This window comes from Lagopus muta, chromosome 15 (assembly GCF_023343835.1).
Source record: "Lagopus muta isolate bLagMut1 chromosome 15, bLagMut1 primary, whole genome shotgun sequence".
Lineage (NCBI taxonomy): Eukaryota > Metazoa > Chordata > Aves > Galliformes > Phasianidae > Lagopus > Lagopus muta.
Genome location: NC_064447.1, coordinates 10,868,432 through 10,891,822, shown reverse-complemented (window position 1 = coordinate 10,891,822; position 23,391 = coordinate 10,868,432). Strand labels below are relative to the sequence as shown.

The 23,391-nt window shown below is 47.6% G+C and overlaps 1 long non-coding RNA gene across 1 annotated transcript; it reads right to left on the bottom strand.

Annotated features, from left to right (window-relative positions):
- Positions 1-3,248: 3,248 nt before the first annotated feature.
- On the bottom strand, positions 3,249-20,688 carry LOC125700815 (uncharacterized). The gene is made up of 4 exons (XR_007380066.1): positions 20,633-20,688; positions 17,711-17,823; positions 10,856-11,111; positions 3,249-4,027 (listed from the first exon to the last, which is right to left on the bottom strand). It is a non-coding gene; the product is annotated as an uncharacterized LOC125700815 (long non-coding RNA).
- Between the last annotated feature and the right edge of the window lie 2,703 nt (positions 20,689-23,391).

Sequence of the window (23,391 nt, the reverse complement as noted above, 5' to 3'; positions counted from 1 at the left end):
AGGCAAGGACTATGTGTGTATATATGCATGTAGATTATAGACTTTTCATTTTATGTTTGCAGTTTAGATTATATAACAATACCAACAATGCCACTCAGCAACAGAAAAGGGGAAGATCAGTTCACAGCACTAAAGGTAGTTACCATAACGAAAATCACAGCCTGCTGTAATTGCAGACAGAGTGCCATTACTTTTGCTGGAATTTGGTCAGGACAAAGAGTAATTTCACGAGTTGAAAGAACTGCCTTGGGCTCCTCAGTGGCCTTACAATTCCTCCACAAGGCTGCTTCTGCTGTTAGCAGGATGTTAGAGCATCGGATAATTAGTGAACTGAGGAGAGATACAACTTGAAGAAACGTTAAAAACACAGCCTGGAAGAAGCAGTCTATAGATTTCCATCCAGTGATGATGCAGCCCACTCCCACCCAGCCTTTGGGATTCAAGCATGCTTTCAACACAAGAGACTATGGATTCTAGGACTGGTGTTGTAGGAGTGAAATGATGAGAGCAATCAGCCAGAGCCCCCTGTAATTCATCTGTTTCATTAGAGCTGCTGCTTTGCAAAATTTGCCTGCCCTGGACCTTTTGTAACCCCTGTTTATTTTGTTCATCTGGAGTTTTCCATAAGGAAAGGAGAAAAAAAGATGGTCTCTGTGCAGGGGTTGGCTGCCAGTGCCTGGAAGAAAAAAGGAGGGCACAAGAAGTGCACTGTTGAACCCATAGGATCACAGATTGGCCTGGGTTGAAAAGGACCACAATGGTAATCTAGTTCCAACCCCCCTGCTACGTGCAGGATCGCCAGCCACCAGACCAGGCTGCCCAGAGCCACATCCAGCCTGGCCTCGAATGCCTCCAGGGATCGGGCATAGTGAGTTGGGAGGGAGGAATGGGACATTTTAGGGAATAACCAACCCACCAACCAGCCCCCAAAGGAAGTTCTCTTTCCTTATTATTAGGCAGCACTAGAGGGGTGGAAATGTAGGACCGTTCTCCGGAAGATTTATGGCCCTGTAGCAACTGCATGGGAAAACTAAGCACTGAGTAGAGCAGGGAATTAGAAGTATATTGCATGATCTGCAGCTCAACGAAGCTCTGCTGTGGAAAGAGAACGGTGGAGTTTCAAAGCTCTTGTCTGCAAAGCTTTCTAAGTCCTGGTGAAGAACTGCTGTCATTTTGGTTAGAGCTGGTGGAGGCTTTGTCATTTATTGATCTAGATAATGAGAGCCTCCCACAGCTCTGCTTTAACCAGTACAGAGAAAACACCTCCCAGTGCTGTGCTGAGCTCAGTGAGCCACATGCACTTGTGTGAGCTAGAGGAGTGTACAGGACCTGTGACAAGAGCGGGTGCCTATGTTTCCTGCCTGTGAACATATCTCATTACAGCCCTTCTGTATGTACAGCATTTTCTCAGAAACCAGCCTCAGGGACAATTATACATTAATAGCTGCTTCTTTCAGAAGCAGCCAGCCCTGCTCCTGAGAAACAGCTATTTTCAGGCAGTCTTGTTCCTGAGGAACTGCTATTTTTAGTGAGTTCTATTTCTGAGGCAAAAAAAAAAGAAAAAAAAAAGAAAAAGAAGAAGCCATTTCTGTATCCCTCCACCATGGCCCAGACCCACTGGCTGTGGTTGACTTGCATTTTGCAATAAGCATTTCCTCTGCACATCTCCTTGGCCTGAAGAAAATGGTTCTCCAGCCATTACGGAGAACAGTAATCTGAGCTGGGGGCTAATTGCAGGGGAGGGCCTGTGGGAGGCAAGCCGTGCTCACATGCTATAGATTCCATTAGAACGAAGAGAGAGATGTAATGGGGCTCTCCTGGGAGATGCAGGACTTTTAGATACCTAATTTGGAAGTCCGTTCTGGTATCCATTTTCAACATCCCAAGAGTAATGATTAATCCTGTACTCCAGGTTTCTCTGAATCAGTTTGTAGCTGTAGTAAATATGGGCTGAACAGGATAACGTCATTGATGCCATGGATAAATGACTCGAGGCAAGAGATGCTCAGGTTTGTGGCCATTAACTCACTGTGCACAGTCATCTGGCAGCGATTTTGACTCAGGAATCTGTAGCTGAGATAAAAGAGGCTCTGTCAGAGCCGAGGAATGTGGTGTTTTGCAATATAGGGATCTAATGGGATGAAGGCCCCATAAAGGCACCCCAGAAATGCTGTGTTCTCATTCTTACAGCATCCCAGCAGCATGGACCCAGAGATCTTCCATATGTTCTTGCGGTCATGGCCTTTCAAGAGGCTTTTGGTAGATGAAACCACATGAAAATTCCTGTAATACCTTTCTGTTATCCACAGATTCAATGCAAATGCTGGTGTCCTAACACAAGGGTGAAGTGATTCTCACCGTGCTGAGTTCCATCAGAGCCTGTGTAAAGTTCATCTCAGGTGTGTTAGGATCTGTTCCCTGTGCCCCTGGCGGGTGTTGTGGACGAGGGTAACATATTTCAATACCAGATGCATCACCAAAGAAAATATACTGCAACAACATGCTGTATGTGCTAGTTGGTGTTGCTATCTGGATCCAATGAGAAAGCCAAAAGTTTTGCATGGGCTGATAGCGACAGGACAATGGGAATGGCTTTAAACTAAAAGAGAAGATACTCAAGTTAGATATAAAGAGGGAATTGTTCACTCAGAGAGCAGTGAGGTGCTGGCATTGATGGCCACAGTGGTGGGTGCCCCATCCCTGGAGGTGCCATGGGGCACCTGAGCTGTGAGGGGAAGCCAGCCCACAGCAGGGCTGGGGCTGGGGCTGAGGTCCCTTCCAACCCAACCATTCCATCAACTTTAAGGTCCCTTCCAACCCAACCATTCCATCAACCTTAAGGTCCCTTCCAACCCAACCATTCCATCAACTTTAAGGTCCCTTCCAACCCAACCATTCTGTGACTCTCTAGGCACAGAACGGGGCCACAGCAGCAGTGTAAAGCTCCATCCCTGCTTGCTCAGGGGGCTTCTCTCCGAGCACTGCAGTGTGTGTGTGGCCTGAAGGTCACACTTTCTCACAGAGCCTTTTCTTTCCCATCTGAGTGAGAAGGGGAGGCTGTTAAGTGTTCAGCCTTGTAAGCACTTTCCCTTTGCTCTTGCGCAGGCAATACTGATGAATTTGGTCTCTAAGTGAAGCTTATTTATCTTGGTTTTAACCCTGTACGGGAGGGGAACTTGGCTGTGTTTGTTCTGCAGAAACAAACCCTGAGCCCCCCCACCCCCCTTTTGCTTTAAATATTCCTCCTATGCTCCCATCTCCAGGAAAAGTCATTATCTCTGGACGGTTTCTTGAAACCCAATTGCTTTTGTATTCTGGTCATAAGCAGAGCACTGTTCAAAGCGTGAGTGAGTCGTGGCTGCTTTTATCACAACGACAGCCCATTATTGGCATTTTTCCCTTTTTAGTGCTTCGCTAGAGAAAGGCAGGGAAAAATGGAACAGAAATCTAGGAAAGGAAGGGTAATTTACAGTTCACAAAGGAGCAGTAAAAATTAATTAGCTGTCTGAGGATCCATTCCAACCTGGGCCACAGAGCTTGTGCCAGCACTTTGCATGGTATAAACTGTGCTGGGCTGGGGTGGGCTGCTGGGATTGGGTTTGTGCTGGGAAATCAGGGCTCTGTGCTGAGGCAGGAGTCCTTCAGGGCATGAGAAATGTGCACACCTAATTTGATGTGCCAAGGAGACACGATGGTGCACATAACTCAGGTCATTACATGCTCAACCGACTGCTTATGACGTTCTCTATTAGTTGTCACAGTAACTGCTCATGTAAATTACAGATGCACTTAGCCACATAATTCAGCACTTTGAAAATGCAGGCCCAATTCCTCTTCTTTTTCCATGTTGGGATCCACATCTCATCCTCGTGGTCCAATTCCATGAGGGGACAGATCCCCAGAGGAAACAGAGGGGCCAGACAGGCTGTGGACCAGTTTGGGACCGCTGTCGGATGCAGGAATGGAGTGACTCCAGCATCTTCCCAAACCATGTTGCCAGCCCTCCAGCCAAGCCTGAGATCTCCACCTGGAAAAAGAATTTCACAAATCAGAAATGTCCTAAATTGGATCCTTTTTTGGTGCATCATTTTCAAAACTGTAATTTCCATTTGAGAACTATTTGTCCTGATCCTGAGCGTCAGCTGAACTCGGTTTTTTTTTTTTCCCAGTTTTTTTTTTTTTTTTCCTGTCGTTTAATTTAGGCAGCAGATGCCATCAGAATGTTAATGCCTTCTTAATTCTCACCTACATGCTTTTATTCTTATTAATTTGTTATCTGGGGCTTTAATATTCTATTTTTTTTCCTACTTTGATCAGTTGAAATAATTTGATGGCAACATTTCAACAGGGCTTGCAATGGGAAAGTGGGTAATGGTGCATCACCAATATATGTTGCTGTGTATCCTGCAGCGTGCTCAGCTGTTGTACTGAGAGAGCATGAATCATGTGATGTTTTTAGGTGATTATAGATGAGGCCTCACTTATCCCTGCTGTGAATACCCAGAGAGGGAACAAGCTCACGGGGACTGTTTTCCTGGCTGAAGATTCTGCAATTGAGGGGCTGTAGGAGGGTGGCTGAGCTTACGTTCAACTTATTGGGCAGCTGCCCAGCTGCAGTGGGTGCTTTTGGTCAACACTCTGAAGCCATTGGTAGGGGAAGGCAATGGAGAGGTACCCACATGTACCCCTCTTCTTGGCTCAGGAATGGCAGCAGAGAGTGATTGTTTATGCTCTCGTTATTGTTATTTAGGGGATTTCTGTATGCTCTCATTACTGTTATTTAGGGGATGGAATACACTTCTTGGGTTACCCCCAGACTGTCTGGAAAAAGCACAGGATCAGGTTTCATTGTACCACCAGTATTACTGCAAATAGCAGAGGGGTAGAGCAACATCTCACTGGATCCTACCTATAGGATGAGGGGTGTAGAAAGCTGCAAAATCACATGGTTGGTTTTTAGTAGGGTTACAAAGAAGTTTTCCAAGTGTGTTGAAGTGAGAAATGGCCTGCACCGTGAGGCCCAAACGCGTCTGGGTGAAGCCCCAATCCAGATGTGCCCTACTGCCTTAATCCCTGACAGTTCTGCATGAGTTTTTGCAAAGTATGTGAGTTCCAGACCAGTTCTATGCTCAGTCCCGACTGCATTTTCTGGAGCACAAGCTCCGGCTCACAGCTTGCTTGTGCCCAAGGAGCCCGAAGGGTGACTGGAGTGGTTTCCTTCTTGTGATAGAAAATCTGTGCATTTAGAGCAAAGGCTTTACAAGTTAGGGGCCAGCATCCAACTGCATCCAACAGCTGCAGTTTGGTGGGAAAAATCTGTGTGGAGCGAAACTGCGCCTTTCATTTGTGCAGATGCAGTCCATCTGCTGATAGGATCAGGGATGGGATAACATCCTCTGGAAAGCTGGGATTAGGATGAGCAAGTGGTGCATGCCAATTAGGCATCAGATTATGTGCACAAGAAACGCAATAATTTTTTGGTATTTTGGTTGAGTTCCAAGCTCACATTTGAAGTCCTTTCTTTCTGGTGCACAAAAGCCCCAGTTTCCGAGTCCAGGCCTTTTCACAGGCTTTGCCCTGTCCACACCCTTGGAACTCAGCCCCATTAAGAGATGATAGCTTTCTGACTGATGTGAGCTGCTGCATGGCACATCGGATATTGCGTATGAAACTTAAAGAGGTCGATGAGAGCCATCTGAATCATTCATTACCCAGTGAAGTAGGTGAATGTCTGCTATTGTCCTTATCCTTGTAGAGGAGGATGCTCAAGCACAAAAACGCTGAGAGATTTATTGAAGGTACCTGAGGGAAACACTGCTCAGAAATAGTACTTGGTTCCATGCTCAGACAATTATTCTCCACCTGTTTCTCTCTGATCATGAGTAGGGATTACAGATGGTCACTTTATTCAGTAGAAAAGCTATAGTGTGAGTTTAGTCTTTTCCCACTATTTTTTAGAGGTCCACGGATCAGTCACAGTTCAATAAGCTCTTTCTCTTGTTAGGTCTTCTGTGTGCTTGGCAGTTCGTTGGGTCCACATGGAAGTTTTCCTGATTCTTGTTCAGAGGAAAGAGGCTCTTTTTAAAAGCAAGAAAATCCTAAATTTTGGATTAGTATTCTCTGGGGCTCTGGGGAAGGATTCATTCTCCGTGCTTCCTGAAGGGTTCTTTTCTTCTCAGTAGCTTTTATGCTCTCATGAACAATGCTTATTTGTGTTGTTATTGCAACCAGACCTTGACTTAGGCACAAGTAGTTTTAGGTGCTGTACAAACACAGAGCAGCTGGGTGGTCCTCCTAAGGAACTCATGATCAAAAGAAAAGAGGGTCAAGATGTACAGTGCACTGCAGGTCAGGTCTTTCTTTATCCTTCCAACTCTAGCACAATCATGAGAGGTAAATAATAGAGAGAACAGAATAGGAAGGTCTCTCCTTGAAGTCCATGTCCACAGCAATTCCAGGACAGTGGGAAGTACAGAAATTAATATGCATACACTAGCAATGAGGGACGTGAAGAGACCTTCTACATATTTGGAAGCAACTCTCGCTAAATCAGACTCAGCAATTCAAGTAGCAGCTAGGGTGGTCTTGACTTCCAACCAGCATAAGAGCCAACCTCTTGATCCCTGGCTCTCTTGAAGTTTCTGTTCCTTTCTCTTTCTTCTACTTTTCCCAGCCTAATGCTCAAGTTTATCCAGAAAAGCCTGTTTTTTTCCCAGCTGGCTGCATCTCGGCTGATTCTGTGGCCCTCTTCCATTCCAGGCCTGCATGACCTTGCCTCATAACCAGATGTTTCACTGGAGAACTTACACTTGGGAGAGCATGGGCTGCATTCAGCTGCTGCTGAACTCTGCCTAGGCCAAGTGGCTGTAAACAAAAAAAGCCCAAGAAAAACAAAGCCTTTTCTAAATGGAGTTGGCCAAGGACAGAACTGGATCCACAAATGCAGAGGGATATTTGCGAGGTTGCAGAGAGAAGCTCATCTGCCGTCCTTGATCTTCAAAGCTGTGTTTCATTAGTTGAAGTATAGTTTTGGGAGGTTATCTATCTATCTATCTATCTATCTATCTATCTACTTATCTATTTATTTGTTTGTTTTTCAGATAGCTGGTTTCCATATCTGGTTTGGAGAACTTGACACGGAGACCACTTCCAACACTGCCTGTGGCACACCATGCTGTTGCAGTTACCTCTGCATTTCAGTGAGTTTCTGGCCAACATCATTTGGAAAGTGGTGGTCTGAAAGTCTTGGGACCAGGAATCACAAGAAGTCCATAGCAGAACAATTAGTCAAAAACATCCTTTCTTGTGATCTTGCCAAGATTTCCCCTCTGTGAGGCTTTCTACTCCGCCTGTCCCTGAACATCTCCTACTGCTCAGCAGACATGCAGCTCTGTGTTCTGACACTTTTTCCATACTCAGTGTTCCTTCAGAGAGCAGTGTGCCATCTCTTGCTCCTATTTGTTTAATTTCACTCTCCGCAGCTCCGTTCCAGCTAAACCTGAGGCTGTTGCCATATGAAATCTTGAGATGCCATGGCCCATGGCCATTTTCTCCACTGATCCACCTCTGGCCCGATAAATCAATTTTAATAACTAGAGTGCAGTTCTAATGTAAGCTAGATCAGTTGAACGTAATCGGACTATTGAAGCTGGTTGTGGTGATATCTGAGCACCTGCGACTTCCTCAGAGCAGCTAGAATTCAGGCCTGCCAAGCCAATGGTTTTTCCAGCTTATGCTGTACTGACACATCCCTCTTTGGGGTGATTAATCACTTGCAGAGATAGCATTAAGATCAGTTACACCAAGGTAAGGAGGAGATGAACAGGGCCGTGGGGCAGACATGCCTTTCTAATTCTTGCATTGAAAAGTTTTCTGACTTTCCAGACGTTAACTTCAGCATCTTGAGGAGACATTCCTCTTTTGTAAGGAGTTCTGTGGCTGCATTGCTCAGCACTCTGGGCACAAGGAGAGAGCTAGAAAGAGGAAGGGATCCGATAACGCTATTTTGCCCTCCATGCTTAGCTCAACACCTCGATCTGTTTTAAACATCCACTTCATCATTCCTGCTGTCCAATATCCCACATTGGCCCCAGCGAGAGCTATTTTAATCCCTCGTCATTCATCAGGAGGCCCCTTCCTGTTCCCTTTCTGTCTGCTGCTGCATGCATGTATGTGCATCTCTCCACCAAGAAATCCCCTCCACTAGCTTGGAAAGGTCACCCAGGGATATTAACAAACAGCAGGTGTAAAATTAACAGCTGGTACGGTTCCAATCATCTGGCAGGAAGGAAAACGTTGGACAATAGGTAGAGCCAGGGTAAAGTTTCCAGCTGAAGGTTGATTGCCTGATATAGGGCGGCAGATCGGTGGGCTGGGAACTCTCCTAAGAATGTGAAACCGATAGGGTATTAGCAGGCCCTCTCTTCCCCTCCAACACAATTGTTTTCAGCTTGCTCAAAAATATTTGGAAATGTTACCAAGAGGGACGTGTGGGTGAGAAGGCATCGTGCAGCCAATCAGCGGGGGAGAACGCAGCCCTCCCCTTGAATTTCAAACTTTTGTCTTCCCTAATGGAAAGGGAGGTGAACCGTCCATGGTTGGTTTCGGGATCTTAAAGCATTTTGGACGAGTTCCTGTATGCAGTAACGAGTGGTGCTCTTGAGAGTTACAGAAACTGGGGAGAGATGGCAAGATCGATGGGTGGATATAGGATCAGTAAGGAAAGTGTTCTGACCCCTTGTTTCGTTGGTTTATCTGCATGAAACAATGTGAGTATTGATGAATGATGGCATCTCCATGGTGGAAGGTTTTTGGAGGCATAAATTGTTATTCGTTAAACTTTGACTGATGTCAGAACAGAGGTTTGAGTTCATGAGCACAGGAGTAAGATGGCTGTGTAATTCAGGCTGTGGGTGTACCCGGGGAAAGCTGGCAGCAATGAGAACAGGAAAGACAGAGGAGAAAGGAGAAGGATGAGAAGGTTGAGTTAAACCCTGGTGAGTTGAGATGCTCTGCAAGCATGAGGGAGAACACAGGAGCTGGCCCCAGTGCAGAGGAAGAGTTTGGCCAGAGGTTTCAACACAGTTCTCACTCTGCTGGTGTTCAAACGCTGAAGTCTTGCCTCTGCGGAGTAAGAGAAACTGAGCAGGGATTGCTGCCTCTGTAGGCCAAGTAGCTGACACGTTGTCTGTCCTCCACTTCAACAGGTTTGATTCATCCACCACGACACAGTGCTGAAAAAGTGTTATCACGGGTCTCTGAGGTTACGTAGGGACCCCATTGCTCCTGATTAGCAGGAAGCACACTCGTGCACTGTGCTGACAACGGTGGTTGTGCTGAAGGAGGACTGATAGCGCCGTGTAACCCTGACATACGTTGTCAGCAGCACTGCCATCACCAGCGAGAGCAGAGGGGAGGACTGAAATTCTCCTGTGCAATTGGGCGAATCTGACACCTCGTTCTTGTGTCCTTGTGGCTCGGCCACTTGACATTTCCAAACAATCTCAAGCAAGTTCACTGGGAAACTATCCCATGTCAGGAGCTGATGATGTCAAGGCTAATAACAGTCCTGGGTTCCGATCCTCCTGATCCTTCAGGCAAGGACCTCAAGATTTGGCTCCAGCTCAATAACAAGGTCTGTCACGTCGACGGTGGCTTTTTATGAATCCCGTTGCAAGCCGTTCCCAAACAAAGTGTGCTCCTTTGGTTTTTGGTGCAGAAAAAGGCAAGTGGATATCAAATCCTCCTTGTTTGGAGCAGCAAAAATTGATGGGCATGGAACAAGCCACAGCATTTGGCCTTAGAGCAGGAGATGAGGATAGGGATAAATCTTTATCTGGGAAATTTTTCTCTTCTCCACTGAAACAATGCAAACAGATTGTCATCATCTCTAAAGAGGATGGGGTTTTCCATGTCCCCTTCCATCACTTGGATGCTAGCAGTGCCGTTTGGCTGCTTGTGTTCATGTTACAATGGACCTCAGAAAGAGGGAGCTGAGCCATGTTGGGAAATGAGGGAGATAGCAGGGATCTTGTTGGCTCACAAAAGGAACTGTAGGATGACATTTTCTTGGCTATTACATTTTAATCCTGACACCCCGTTGAGAGTAATGCCACTGGAATGGTGTCCAAAATGATGATTATAACCACTTCCTATTTCTAATTTCCTCTTAACAAGAAAAACAATGGTCATCGTCCTAGCCATAATGATGCTGCTCTGCCCTTCCAGATATCAGAACGTTATAAGGCACTGGTTAATTAACACTGATGTTTCTCTACAGACCTTTTGCTGAACTGCGGACTCCTGTGCAGCTCGGCCCAGCAGGCACAAACCAGCAGGTACCAACAGGGCGCTATAGAAACACTGCGCCCACTTTTCCCGTGGCCTTATTTTACAAAGGAGAATTTGAGTCACAGAGAAAGAAGGGGACTTGCTCTGTGTCCCTTGGTGAGTCAGTGGTAGGGAACAGATTCCACTGTTCACATCTCCCTGTTTTTCTGCCAAATGGCCTTTTTTGCTATATTTTTTTTTTAGAAGGCATTTGTAACGAGGTTCCTAAATATGTAACCTGATGTTCAGAATTGCTGAGTGCTCACTAGTTCCCCTCCAGGCAGTACCTAAATAAGATATCCATGGGGGAATACTGCCTTGTCCTGAACACCAGCAGCCTCTAAAACTTATTTCTATTTGTGCACTCATGTAACTTTTGCAGGTGGACACCATCCCTGCACACCCATCCAACCTGATGCAGTCAGGACCAGCACGAGACAAGGAAGACCACATCAGGTAGCTCCAGTTTCCTGAACTGCTGTTCATAGTGGTGTGACTATTTCACATGTGCATCCTAAAGACTCACCTGAGGATACAAAGTCCTTCGGCTGAGAGGGTTCCAGTTACAGTTGTCACGTATCTTAGCCAAATTCGGTCCATGCTGCTTGGCCAAGTGGAGCTGTGTTGTTGGACTGTTCCTGACCACGGAGTGAGTGATTTTCTCCACTTGCAAAGCACTTACTTCTTGCTGGCTTGTAGGAATGTTGTGCAGAATCTCTCACCATTGAAGGTCAGAAGATTTCAGGTACCTCCTAAGATCTTAGAACCATGGCTCTGATGTGCTAGCAAAGCAGAAAGGGAAAAACGGCACGAGGTTAGCAAAGCAGTGTTCATGGTTCAGACAGCAATTCCAATTATCCAGCACTTAGGCATCGGGAAGGTACAGATAAGAGGTCTCAGATGTAGCCCCTCTCTTTGCTCCTTCTCTCTGCGAGCAGGTGTTCTTTCTTGTCTCTTTTGTTTCTTTTCTCTTTAAGCAGATAATCAAATCTATGATAGCAAATTTTGAGATAAAAGGAAAAGATTGTCTCTGGAGAGAATGGAAAGAACCATTCTGGCTCTGGGGTAAGTTTAGTGATCCAGCTGGGGCATGGGTGGCTGTCATTCCACACACATTGAACAGGAACTCGTGAGCTTGTTGCAGAGTAACTGGATGAAATCCTGCAGCTGTTTTATGTACAGGTTATCAGACTGAATAGCTGATCCTATCCGGCCATGAAATACTTGAGTCTGTGATATATCATTTGCTGTACACCCTAACTGAGCTCCTGTTATGCTTCCATCAGAGCTATTTATGTACTGTTAGAATGTAGGAGCCTAGCTTCCGACTTCTGTGAAAAGAGTCAATTGAAAATAATAAAGCTCCTGCAGTATTAGATAATATGAAAACCTTAATGGAAGCTCTGCTTTATAGCTTCATCCATTTGCTCTCCATTGCGAGGGGCCAGATTGCCAAAACAAGAGGTGTTATCACCAAGCTGATAGGAGCCATCTCTTCTCCTTCCCCGGAGTATTTATTAGTTCCTCTAATACACAAGCTCTCATCTGCTGTTGGTTTTCTCATAAGAGAGCTTCCTAGTTAGTTTCCTCCTCTCCTCACTGCACAGCCACCCACTAACAGCTTTGCAGTCATCGAAATGCTGGTAGACCTCCAGCATACAGCACAGCTTTACGGAGCATCAGCAAGCAACAAATACGTTCATCCAACAGCACAGTGTTGAGGCTTGCATTTATTTTCTGGGATGATCGTTGTCTTTAGAAGAGTTTCTTCCTTAACATTCTGCTTCTAAAAGTCCATCAGTCCACCCAAGCCTGTTTTCCACCAAGAACAATGGCTCTGAGCTCTGTTCTACTTACATACTTTATGTTACAGGGAGTGATGTGCGTGGCACTCACCCATTCTGACTCCTGCTTGTTAGCTGGATATGTCAGCAAAAATGTCCATCTCCCCAAATAGGGTCTTAATACCCAACGTGAGGGTCAGGCAGCAGAAAGCCTCTGCTTCTCTAAGCCTTTTCTATCTACTACAAAGCTGCTTTAATCTCCCCCTCCTTGCCCTTTGCACGATGCAGTAGAGTGGAGAGGAAGCAGCCCTGTGAATCGAAAGCTCTCCTACCTTTCTTTCCCACACAAACTAACTCCCTGCCTTTGCCTGCTTCTGCTCCAGCCCCCTTCTGAGCGTGCTCTCATTAAGACCCCAGAGGGAGGAGGTGATGCTCTGAAATTGTCTTAATTGCTCTTGTTTATGCTGGTTACGATGGCAATAAGTTGCCATGCAGAGGAGGCTTTCTTCAGATGTGCAGGCTCTTCATTGTTCTGCATTCTGAAAGATTGTCTGTAGGCAGCTCCAAGTCATTTACAACAATAGATGAAGATGAGGATGGGTAATACTCAGTGACTCACAGTCACACACAGGCGAGACCCACCAATGGCTGCGACCTGCCACCGGATTCGAGGGAAGGTTAAACGGTGCTGGTGTGCTCTTGCAGGATGCTGACAAGGTAATGCTCTGCACTGGCACAGTTTCTGCTATCCAAGAGCTCCCCAAGCATGAAAGCAGAATGCAGTTTTGCTGGGGCAGGCAATGACACATTGGAAATGACACTGGGATATCCCAGTTGTGGGCTTGGCTCCTTCTAACCCACTGTTCAGACTCAGGGGTTCAGCTGGGGCTGACTACATTGGAATTGAATACTTTGCTTTCCATTCTTATTTTTCTGAGTAGTCCCACGTGTCGGTTCAGTATCAGTGACACCTCAGAACCTTCGGAGCCATCCCTTGAACTGAGAAGTCTGTGTGCCACCTTTCATAGAATCATTAAGGTTGGAAAAGACCTCTAAGATCATCAAGTCCAGCCACCGACACACCAACATCACGCCCACTATATCCCTCTGTCCTTGGCTAGGGGATGTACGTGTCCTCCCACCACGTCCCCATAGACTCCGTGCTCTTGACTCTAAAGTCTGTTATGGAGCTGTGTCAAGCTGCTGTAGATCCTCAACTCTGTACCCGATTTTTGCCTACTTTCAGTATTTTTATGTTGACAACATCCAAAATTCCAGTGTCGATTAGTTGTGATGCTCCGTGTTGCGGTACTGCAAGTACTCCAGACAAGGGGAGAAACACTTTCCAGCAGAATGTAGAAATTTGCCTTGCTCAGTCCACGAGTAGCATGCTTCATTGAGTCCAGCTAATTTTCTTCCCCATATAAAGCAGGGCAGTTTCTGCATAATTTTATGCATTACAAAAACACCGGATCTCAAGAGCCTGATGGTGGGCCAGGCCCCAAGCGTGCTGCTGGGCAATTACTGAGTCTCTGCCTGCCTCAAGCCAAAAAAACCTGGGAGCAGCAGCTCAAGACCTGACCCCGATTAGATCTGTGTGCTCTTCCATATTCATAAAAACAGGAGTGTACTTATATGGGGTCAGCAAAGGGCCATCTGATTTAGTATCCTGTCAGATGTAACCCAATGGCAAGTGCTCAGGAAGGACCAGGAAGACTCTTCTTCCATAAATATTCATTTCATTTGGAAGCATAGCTTATATAAATGGTTAGAATTCAATGTAATTAGTAACTCCCTGTGGACTTCTCCTTCACACAGTTTCCCAGACTTCTGTAAGTTTACAGACACTTTTGGCTTCTGCAGCATCCTGCATCCAGGAGTCCTTCAGCTTCAGCACACATCTCCTTTCGTTAGATCCTGAAATGTCTGTGTTTCCTGGAAGTTTGGAACCACCACCATCTTACCTAGCAGTGGTACACCTTCACTAAGACCTTGAGTTAGCAACACATTTAGTGGCTAAGTGACAAAGCTCTGCCTTCACAATCCATTCGAGTCCACTGGCTGCTGTGAATCTACACTGCAGCATGGTCACCATGCTAGAAGGTGAAATGCAGGAGAACTTTGAGACCTTTGGATGAAGTCCTGCCAAACACCTGCATGAGGCACCAGCAGTGACCTGCAGAGCTGTCCCCATGGAGTCCCCATGCATTGTCATCTCACAATGGTGACATCTCCCAAACTTTGGAGCGGATGGGATTGTGGATCCAGAAGAGGGCAATGGTGACACATCCTCACTGATGCTCTGAGCACCAAATCAGCTGAGAACAGCCATGGTGGGAATACAGCCAAGTAGCCAAACCACCTTGGCTAGCAAAACTGTGTGTTCCTGGCTGTTTTGTGGCAACCAGATTGAAGTGGGAGGCAGCTTTCAGCTACTGTCTCAGGTCAGATGGGACTGTCAGTCAATTGTTAATTATGACTCTTCTTCTTACTAATTTCTGTAACTTCTATCACCATGGTAGCTAACTGCTGTGGAAAGATTCAGCCAGAAAAAGGAGAAGACAACCAAAGTTTTCATAGCGAGGGAACAAGAACTAGCTGCAGAGGAGGGGGGGGTGGAGGGAGAGATCTGTGAATTGTTTTCTAGGAGAGTCTGAGCCGTGCCTTGAAAGCTGGGCAGGTTTGGTTTATACGGTCCTACCAAGGGGAGGGCAAGCTGTGCTCTGACTGCAGGGCAGTTTGTTCTCAGCTCCTCTGACCCCAACAGGTGATGGATGTACTGTGACTTTTCATTTCACAGGATGCTTGGCACGAGGATTTTTCTCAGTCTATGCCAATTACTAGGAAACTGCCTTATTATCCCATGTTCTCTACCCTGACCTGGTCAGTCAATCAGTTTTAATCTCTGGTGATAGCTGCGTGTCTGTACAGGGAGAGAAAAGGAAAAATTTGACAGCACTTTAAACCTGATTAATTTTTAAACTTCCTCCCTTTCTGCTGATTGCATGGCTTTTGCCCTGATGCTGGACACGTTCTTTCCTCCATGTGTCACTTCCAGAGGAGCACTGTGGAAATGAAATGCCATCACTTGGCGGAGCTAGATGGAAAGTCCAATGCTGTGACCATGCAGAACCTTCTTCTGTTACTGCAGTGGGTCCCCAGGAACATCGTAACACAGCACAAGAGTACATCTGTAACATGGGCATGGCAGCTTGCTGGGGAGATCAAGGCAACAGCCATTTTCTTGCTGTTTTGCAGCTACACAATGCTATTCTTGCCCAAATGACTCTATCTGGCCTGCTCAGCAATGTTCATTTCTGATGAAGCTTTCCAGCCTGTAGGTATCTCCTTTCACACCTGTCTTACCATTTCCATTTAGAAGGATTTAATTTAGAAACCCATTGTACCCGGTCCTGCACAGCCCGAGCCAATTTATTTTGCATAATGCCTCAGCGCCATGCACTTTAAGGAAACAGGCTGTCACAATTGTGTGCTGGAGGGAGGGCTGAGCTCTTGCTTCAGGCACTGATTTGAGATCCAGCAAGAGCAGACCCTGCTCTGACAGTGCCCACAGATTTCATGAGCCCTTTGTCAAATTAGGTTGCCTCGAACCCAACGTCTGTAATCTGGAAAATAACCAACACAGTGACTGGTCTCTACCTCTGGTTTAAGGGGAGGGGCTGAATACAGGAGCCTAGAACACACTGAAGTCCTTGTGCTATGTATTGCAGAAACAACAGAATGCTGACCCCTGCAATGGGGAGTTTTGGTGGTCAGTGCAAGAGATGCAAGCCTGTTGAGGAGCAGTGGATAAATGAACGAAAGAAGCAATAAAATGAGGCAGATCCAAATATGAGGAGAACCCAGGCACTGCCCACTGGATGCTGCTGGCATTTCCATTGGCATTGTGCTGGGGAGGGATGGGAAGGAGGGAGCAGAGCACCCCGTGGGCACCTGCAGGAGAACACCCGTGGGTGCTGTCCCCATCGAGCCCAGGGGACAGAGAAGCCGTGATATGCCGGAGGGAGGCACAGCCACCCCCTGAGAGATCGCAGCTGGCAGCATTTGATCTTCTCATTCACTCGCGTGTTCTGTTTGTTCTCTAAATGTCTCCGAGCTGTGCTTTGCACATTGCTGTTCCTTCTTTCTCTTTGTCACTGCCACAGCAACATGTGAGCTGGAGAAGAGTTTCTTCTACCCCAAATGGGTGACTCTGCACAGAGGAGGGGACCCAAACAGCAGCAGTGCTGCCCCTCTGCAGACCTGGAGCAGCTCTGGTGCTCCTCATGCACACAGAGCATGCTTCCAGCACCCACCTGTCCTGCAGAGCTCTCACTACCTTCAACCAAGCCCTTCCCCACAAAACAGGAGCAGAGAAGCTCAACAACTCCTGCTTTTTAATCGCACTGCTGCCACACTCACTGATGTTCTCACTGATCCTCCTGCAGCAGCATGAGCAGGCTGCTCATCAAAACTCTTTGCTTGCCACTTTGGCATCATCCTCAGAAGCCAGCAGAGCACAGAGATGCTCGATTCCTCCCCCTCCACACACCTTCCATTGTCTTCAGGACTGACAGCTCTGATGGGGAGCAGTGATAAAAGCCAGCTGATGCTGTCAAGGCCTGGTACAATTGCACCACAGGGAAAAAGGCGACTGGCTCTGACTCATCATAGCCACCTGGAGATGGAGATGGCTGGCACACATGCTGCCTGCCAGCACAGCTCAACACAGAGCAACCACACCTTGGGTGGCTTCTGGCAGGGGTTGACTACAGGTCTTTGAAACGGTGATGACCAAATGGTGGTCCAGTGGCTTGCCAACCCTCAAGATGATAGAAAAAAAATATACAGGGAGAGAGAAAACTACAACAACAACAGACTAATTTGCAGACCTCTGCCGAAGTTTTTATCAGCACAGGTTGCCCAGGGAGATGATGGGGTCACCGTCCCTGAAAGCGTTCAAGAAATGTGGAGATGCGGCACCGAGGGATATGGTTTGTCGCCATGGTGGGATGGGTTGAGGTTGGACTTGGTGGTCTGAGAGGTCTTTTCCAACCTAAAGGATTCTGTGATTCTAAAGCCTGCACTGAACTTTCTGGGACGTGGGTCCAGACTTGAGATGCTCCAGGAGTGCCAAGCAGAGAAGGAGGTTCCAATGGAGGAAGCTGATCTGCTATGTGAGCTTCTGGGTGACACTGAGGAAACAACAAAATGCTGCCCATTCTGGCCAGGTCAGCAGCTGAAATTTCCATTACAGGATGTAGGAACTCAGGGGTCATTTCTGTTACATTTTTGAAACTTTTTCCCAAACATCACACTGAATGAGAGAGAGGATGACTTCCTCCTATAAATAGGATCACTCCTGTCACAGCTGGTTAAGTCACACCTTGTGCCAGGCCCATAAAAGAGGTGCTTCTCACATACACTGCTTACAGGGCACAGGAGATATGCAGGCAAGTTTGGCAGATCGCTGTTTGAGCAGTTGGAGTTGAGACACAGCTATTTCCAACACAATGAGCCCAGCTCCCAGTCTGGCCTGAGTTAGAAGCCCTATACTTTCTACTGGCACATTTTCCCCTGGAGGAAGCTGCAGTTACCTTGTGCTTCAGAGCAGTCCCATTCTTTAGCTCCACAAGAAGCAGCAGTTTCAGTGGATCCATCGCAAAGTGGCTTTGCTGTGCTGGAAGTCAACTGACACAGACAGAGAGGCCTGGAACGCAAAGAAAAGCAACTCTACAGCAAGGGAGTATATGGGTCTCCTACACCAGCTGCAGGAACATCTGGATGGAGCTGGCCTGGCTTGCAGAATCATTAGGGTAATGCAGCAGGAAGTGGTGGTGATGCTCTCTCCCCTTTCTTTCTCACCCCTGAGAGTTTATTACCATCTCATCTCCAAATTTGGTGCTGCTCTGGGACTGAGAGCTGTGAGGAACCTGTTCTGCTGAAGTGATGCAAGTATTTAAAAAAAAAAAAAAGTGTATATACGAAATAAGATCATTTGTGTGATCTGATTTCCCCACAGATCCACAAGCAATTGCATCAGCACAGCTGAGGGGGTGGGAAACCAAAGTGGGGGCAGAAAGGAACAAAAACTTTGCAAGTCAGCTCTTTACAAGAGAATTTCCTGGAGCTCTGCTGAGACCCAGGCATGCTCAGCCCTTCTGACCAGGAGAGCCTCTGGTTCTCATGCATCTCTCTGAGACAAGCCAGGACTTGGGCAAGGGGAGAAAAGATTCGTTTGAAGCTGGACTGGGAGAAGTTTAGTGGGAAGGGAATTGCTTCTTGTTCTGGGATAGGCTGGAAGGCAAAACCTTCCTGCTCTGCTCACATAATAATACATCCTGTGGCTTTGCCCACTAGAAGGTTTCTCCTCCACCTCCCTCATCACCTGTACCACTGCCCTGAGTCCAGGGGCTGATGGAGAACTTCAGGTTTCCTGAAGATGGAAACCTTTCCATAAGAGCAGGGTAGAGTTACTCTCATTCCAGGTTGTTTGGGATCAAACCAAAGCTTGCTGCCTAATGAGGGATAAGTGAGTATAATGGATGCCCCATCCCTGGAGGCATTCAAGGCCAGGCTGGATGTGGCTCTGGGCAGCCTGGTCTGGTGCTTGGCGACCCTGCACATAGCAGGGGGTTGAAACTAGATGATCATTGTGGTTCTTTTCATCCCAGGCCATTCTATGATAATGCAGCCAGTCAATAACTTCATGCACAGAGCCCTTTGGATGACTGATTTCCAAAAGAGTATCCCACACAAACCCTGCACCACACTGACTCAGCCCTCAGCCTTTTGACTTTGTTCTTCCTTCCTCACACAGCGTCTTGTACTTTTAATTCTCCCCCCTTATTCATTTTCCCCCCCAAAAAAGTTTCCAGCTTGTCAAATAACTCTCTCCCTGTCTCTTTGCCTATTGGAGTGGGAGGAAAGATAATAAATGAATCCATTTTCAAATAAAAGGCCCCACATGTTATCTGGGAGCTGTGTCCCAGCACCCAAATACCCAATGGGGCATCAACCTCTCTGTTGGTACCCACCAGGCACTGCATGTGTGACAATCCTGGGGCAAGCAGGACAAGCTGGGCCTTGTAAAATAGGATTTGGTAACATAGGGCTTCCTTTACATGTCCCTGCTAAGCACATCCCTCTCTTTCCTTCTGATGGGGAAAATTTCTGCTCCAGCTGCAATTGCCAGAGCGGAGGAACAGTTCTGGGGATCTGTGCTACCCGCCCCATCACTCCTCATCTCAACATCCTTTGATAACGCATAGCATCCTGGTGCAAGGTAAGGGAGCAGGAGCTGAAGGGAATGACGAGGCTGTCAGACTCTGCTCAGCATCACCTCTCTTCAGAGCCAATCCATTCTGGCTGCCTTTTTATGGCCATAGAGGGGTAAAATTGCAGGAGCCCCAAGCCAATTCCTGTAAGAGGACTGCAAGGGCTCCCCTGGGTCCACAGATGGATGCAGGCAGGAGATGATGGCCCACTCTGCCTTGCTCATCCCAGCTTTCTCTGTTCCCTCCGGCTCCAGCACGAAGCTCATTTGACTTTTATGAGGGCTGGAGAGACCAAGCAAACAAAGCTTGAGGGTTTAGTCAGAGCCAGCGGGTACAGCACGTGCCTGTGCCTTTCTCCCCTCCTTTATTTCCACTGACAGCTCCAGCACATGGTGCTGCTCAGCCCCAGAACTTCTCTGAGCCTATTGAGAGGAGTAGGAGAATTTCTTAGCATCTTAGATGGGGCTCTGTTCTTCCAGCTTCAGGACACTCTGAGCTTTAAGGAAGGCACAGGAAGAAAAAAAAGGGGAAATATGCTGAAAGTGCCTTGAAGCATGAGGATGCTCTATGGAGTAGAAAAACAATCTGTGAAACAAAAAGCTTTCCAGGTAGAAAGAGCATAGTGTTTCCAATCCCCGCATTACAGCCAGACCTCTTATTTCCAATCCAACAGCAATGGAGTTACAGTTCAAGTTGTGGTCCCCAGAGCTTCAGCCTTGCCTGAAGGCTCTGCCTAAAAGGTGGGGCTGGGGACAGCGCTTGGTGCCAAAGTCAAAGAGCTCCTGTCCCCACACACTGCTGGGTAGTGCTGACTGTTAATGCTGCGCCTATGCTCCAGGACAGGGAACAAGGAATGAAGAGTTGCTCATCCATTCATTACAGAAGTTTTGGGAATCTTTGTAAGTGAGCCAAGAACATGAGAAACAGAAATTCCTCCCACTCCAGGCCTCGCCTGACATTACACAGAACCTTTATTCTTGGCTCCTTCCTCCCTCCTAAAGCCTCAGAGAAGTTCTTCTAACAACACATCACCCTGCTCAGCCCCATCCACTGATGAGCAGCCATTCATTAATTCACCACTAATTAGGCCACCTCCAGAGGCTCTCCTTCCCAGGTGATAGCCATACCACTTCAGCACTGTAATGGGATGCTAATAGCAAGGTAGCAAACCTTCAGCTACAGCAATGAGAACAAGCCCAAATACAACAGCCACAACAGAAATAAAGAAAAATAGTTGCTTACCTTTAGAAGACCTCAGATAGGTAAGGATCTCCAGCAAGTGATACTCTCATCTTCACTGCCAACCCTTAAATGAGGTCTGAGAAGGGGTGGATCCTGGCTCTACCCTTCCAGTCACTCAGATGCATTGCACACACCTGAGCTCCCCTGGGTTGGCCCTGCCTTCCCACCAGGTGCTCAATCACTGCTTCAGGCCCTGACTCAGCATTGCCACTATAAGCACCAGCAAAGATTGAGACTCCAGCTATGTGGAAATGTATGGGTAGATACACGGGCCCTTACAGCACCTCTTTTTCAGCTGACTTTGCAGTGCTTCTGCTTCAGGCTAGCAAATGCATTGCTCAGGGTCAGCTCCATCCTTATTTCTGGGAGACCTGTGCTGACAGAAGGGAACCTGAGCATTGTGGCTTTGGTTTTCTTGCTTCTGTTGGGGGATGTGCAGTATCCTGGGGCTAGGTCAGGTGCGAGGGATGAGAAATAAAGAAGAAATCAGCTGTGTGTGTTGTAACAGAGGCTGTTCAATAAAATAAATGTTTTCTAAAGGAAAAATAAAGTAGCAGGAACTACTGGAAGAAAGGGTGTTTCCTGTGCTTGAAGGGAAATCTGAAGAAAGAACAATCCTTTTCAAGTGTATAACAGTGCAAGGAGGAACACAGTCCTGCTGCTTTGATCAGAGCAGGTGGCTGTGCTGGGAGGGCTGGAGGGCTCTCCTAGGGAGGAGGAGGATGTGGCAGTGCTATGGAGGTTCCTTTGATGTGTTCTGGCCCTGCAGCAAAGGACACGTTCCTGCCACCTGCACAGCAGGAACCGGCAGCAGGGGCTGCAGCCAGGCACACACCTCTGCCCTGTGCTGAGCAGCAGTGCTGCAAGGCCATGCTCTGGGCCCTGCCCATCTGAGCCTGGAGTTTCCTTGCAGCTTTTCTCTGTGGTTTCTCTGTTTGTTTGCTCTGACAGACGTCCACTGCTTTCCACTAGAAAGCATCATGAAATGACTCCTCTCTGCCCATCCCTGATCATATCCCTGTGCTTTGCTTTTGCATTGCTCCAGCTGCACATTGCAGCTGGTTTATGACGTTCTCTCAGTGCTGCTTCTCTCTAGGCTAAAACTGGGCTGCAGTGACAGGATCAAGGTGCAGGAGATAATGGCTTGGTCAGGACAGCTCTGCAAGGCTTTGTGATGGTCTTGCAAGGGAAATGATAAAAGCATGGAAAGTGGGAATACTCCAACCCAGGGCTGGGGTTAGGAAGGGAAAGATTGGTCATGCTGTTCTTTGGCACCTGCTTTTTGCTCTTGTCCCCTCCAGCTTTCAGTAGGGAAGCAGTGGGGCTGCATGCGCTTCCACCTCCCAAGAAGATCAGTGGGATGTGATGCTGCACCTTGAGCCCCCGGAATCCTTTCACAGGGTGTGGGAAATTGTGGCCAGCTAATTCCCAGTTCCCTAAGGCAGATGCTGAACAGATGCTCCAGCAGCAGTTTACCCAAACCTCAGGAGCAAGCTGCAGGCCGTGCCCAGGGATACAGCTAGGCAGTGTGTGTGGCTCTGCTCAGGCAACGCAAAAGGGAAGGATGGGGGGGCTGCAAATTAATTACCGCTAACGATGCCACCTTCCTGCCGAGCACAGCAATCTCAGCAGAGGGCACAAGGCTCGGTGTCAGTGAGTGCCCAAGCTGTACGGATGCCTTCTGGCAGTCCTGTGCTGCCCGTGGCCCATCTGTTCACAGCGGGGCCATCAGGCAGTGCCGGATGGAGGCACGCTTTGACTCACAGGGCAGAGAGTCCATCATTCCCAGTCACCTCGTTAATTGACACAGTGAAAGAAGCCACATCTCCTGCCCGATTCTGACTGGCTCTGTAATTGAATTCAGCTCAACATCTCCGTTCCAGCCCCCTGGGGACCCACCGATTAATGATGGATTTTTTTTCTCGCCTTGGGAATTTCTAGTTGCTTCCATTCTTTTTATTTAATGGGATCTATTGAGAGAACTGATAGTAGTAAACATCCCACCCCCATTCCCTACCTTTCCCAAAGGTGCATTGTGAAGAAAAATGCTTGGGCAGTAAGAGAAAGGGCAGGTGAATGTCAGGGACTGAAACCTGCACAGCATTCCTGTCTTTTGTTCCTTCATCTTTCCCCTCACTCCTCTCAAGACTTCAGTCTCTCCTTGCAGAACTGCTTGCATGCACTTTGCTCAGGATTTAATGAGACTGCGAGGCTGAATTGGATCCTTCATTTTCCCCTCGGAGTGCAATGTCTCTTTAACCTTTCTCCCTTGGCATCCGTTTCTCCCAGCAACCTATTTGCAATCCCTGTTGCTGCAAAGAAATCCCAGCTCTCACTGAGTTTAGAATGGGGGTTGTTGGGGTCTTGGGCACACAATTCGGGGCTGGCTTAGCCAGCTCCCTCCATCCCTGGCAACGTGTTGAGGTTTTTCTCTGCTCCTTGAAAGGGAAAAGCATATTTGCATGTCAAAGAGTGGAAAAGGGCAGGGGACGGCAGCTCTCCAACCACTTTTCCCCTTTACTCCCTGCTTCCCCCATGCTTTCCGTTCGGCATTCCTCTGCAGCTAACGAATTATCGCCGCATTAAAGCATCCAGTCACCGTGGGAGAGATCCTGGGGTTTCATCCCCGTCAGCTTCACCCCTCCTGCGGCGTGCAGAGCTGCCCACGCAGAGCTGTTCGGTGCCAGCCCACCCTTCTCCTCCGCACGCGGTGACGCTCGAGGCTGCACGGGGAGGCGGTGAGGGGACGGCGTGGGGAG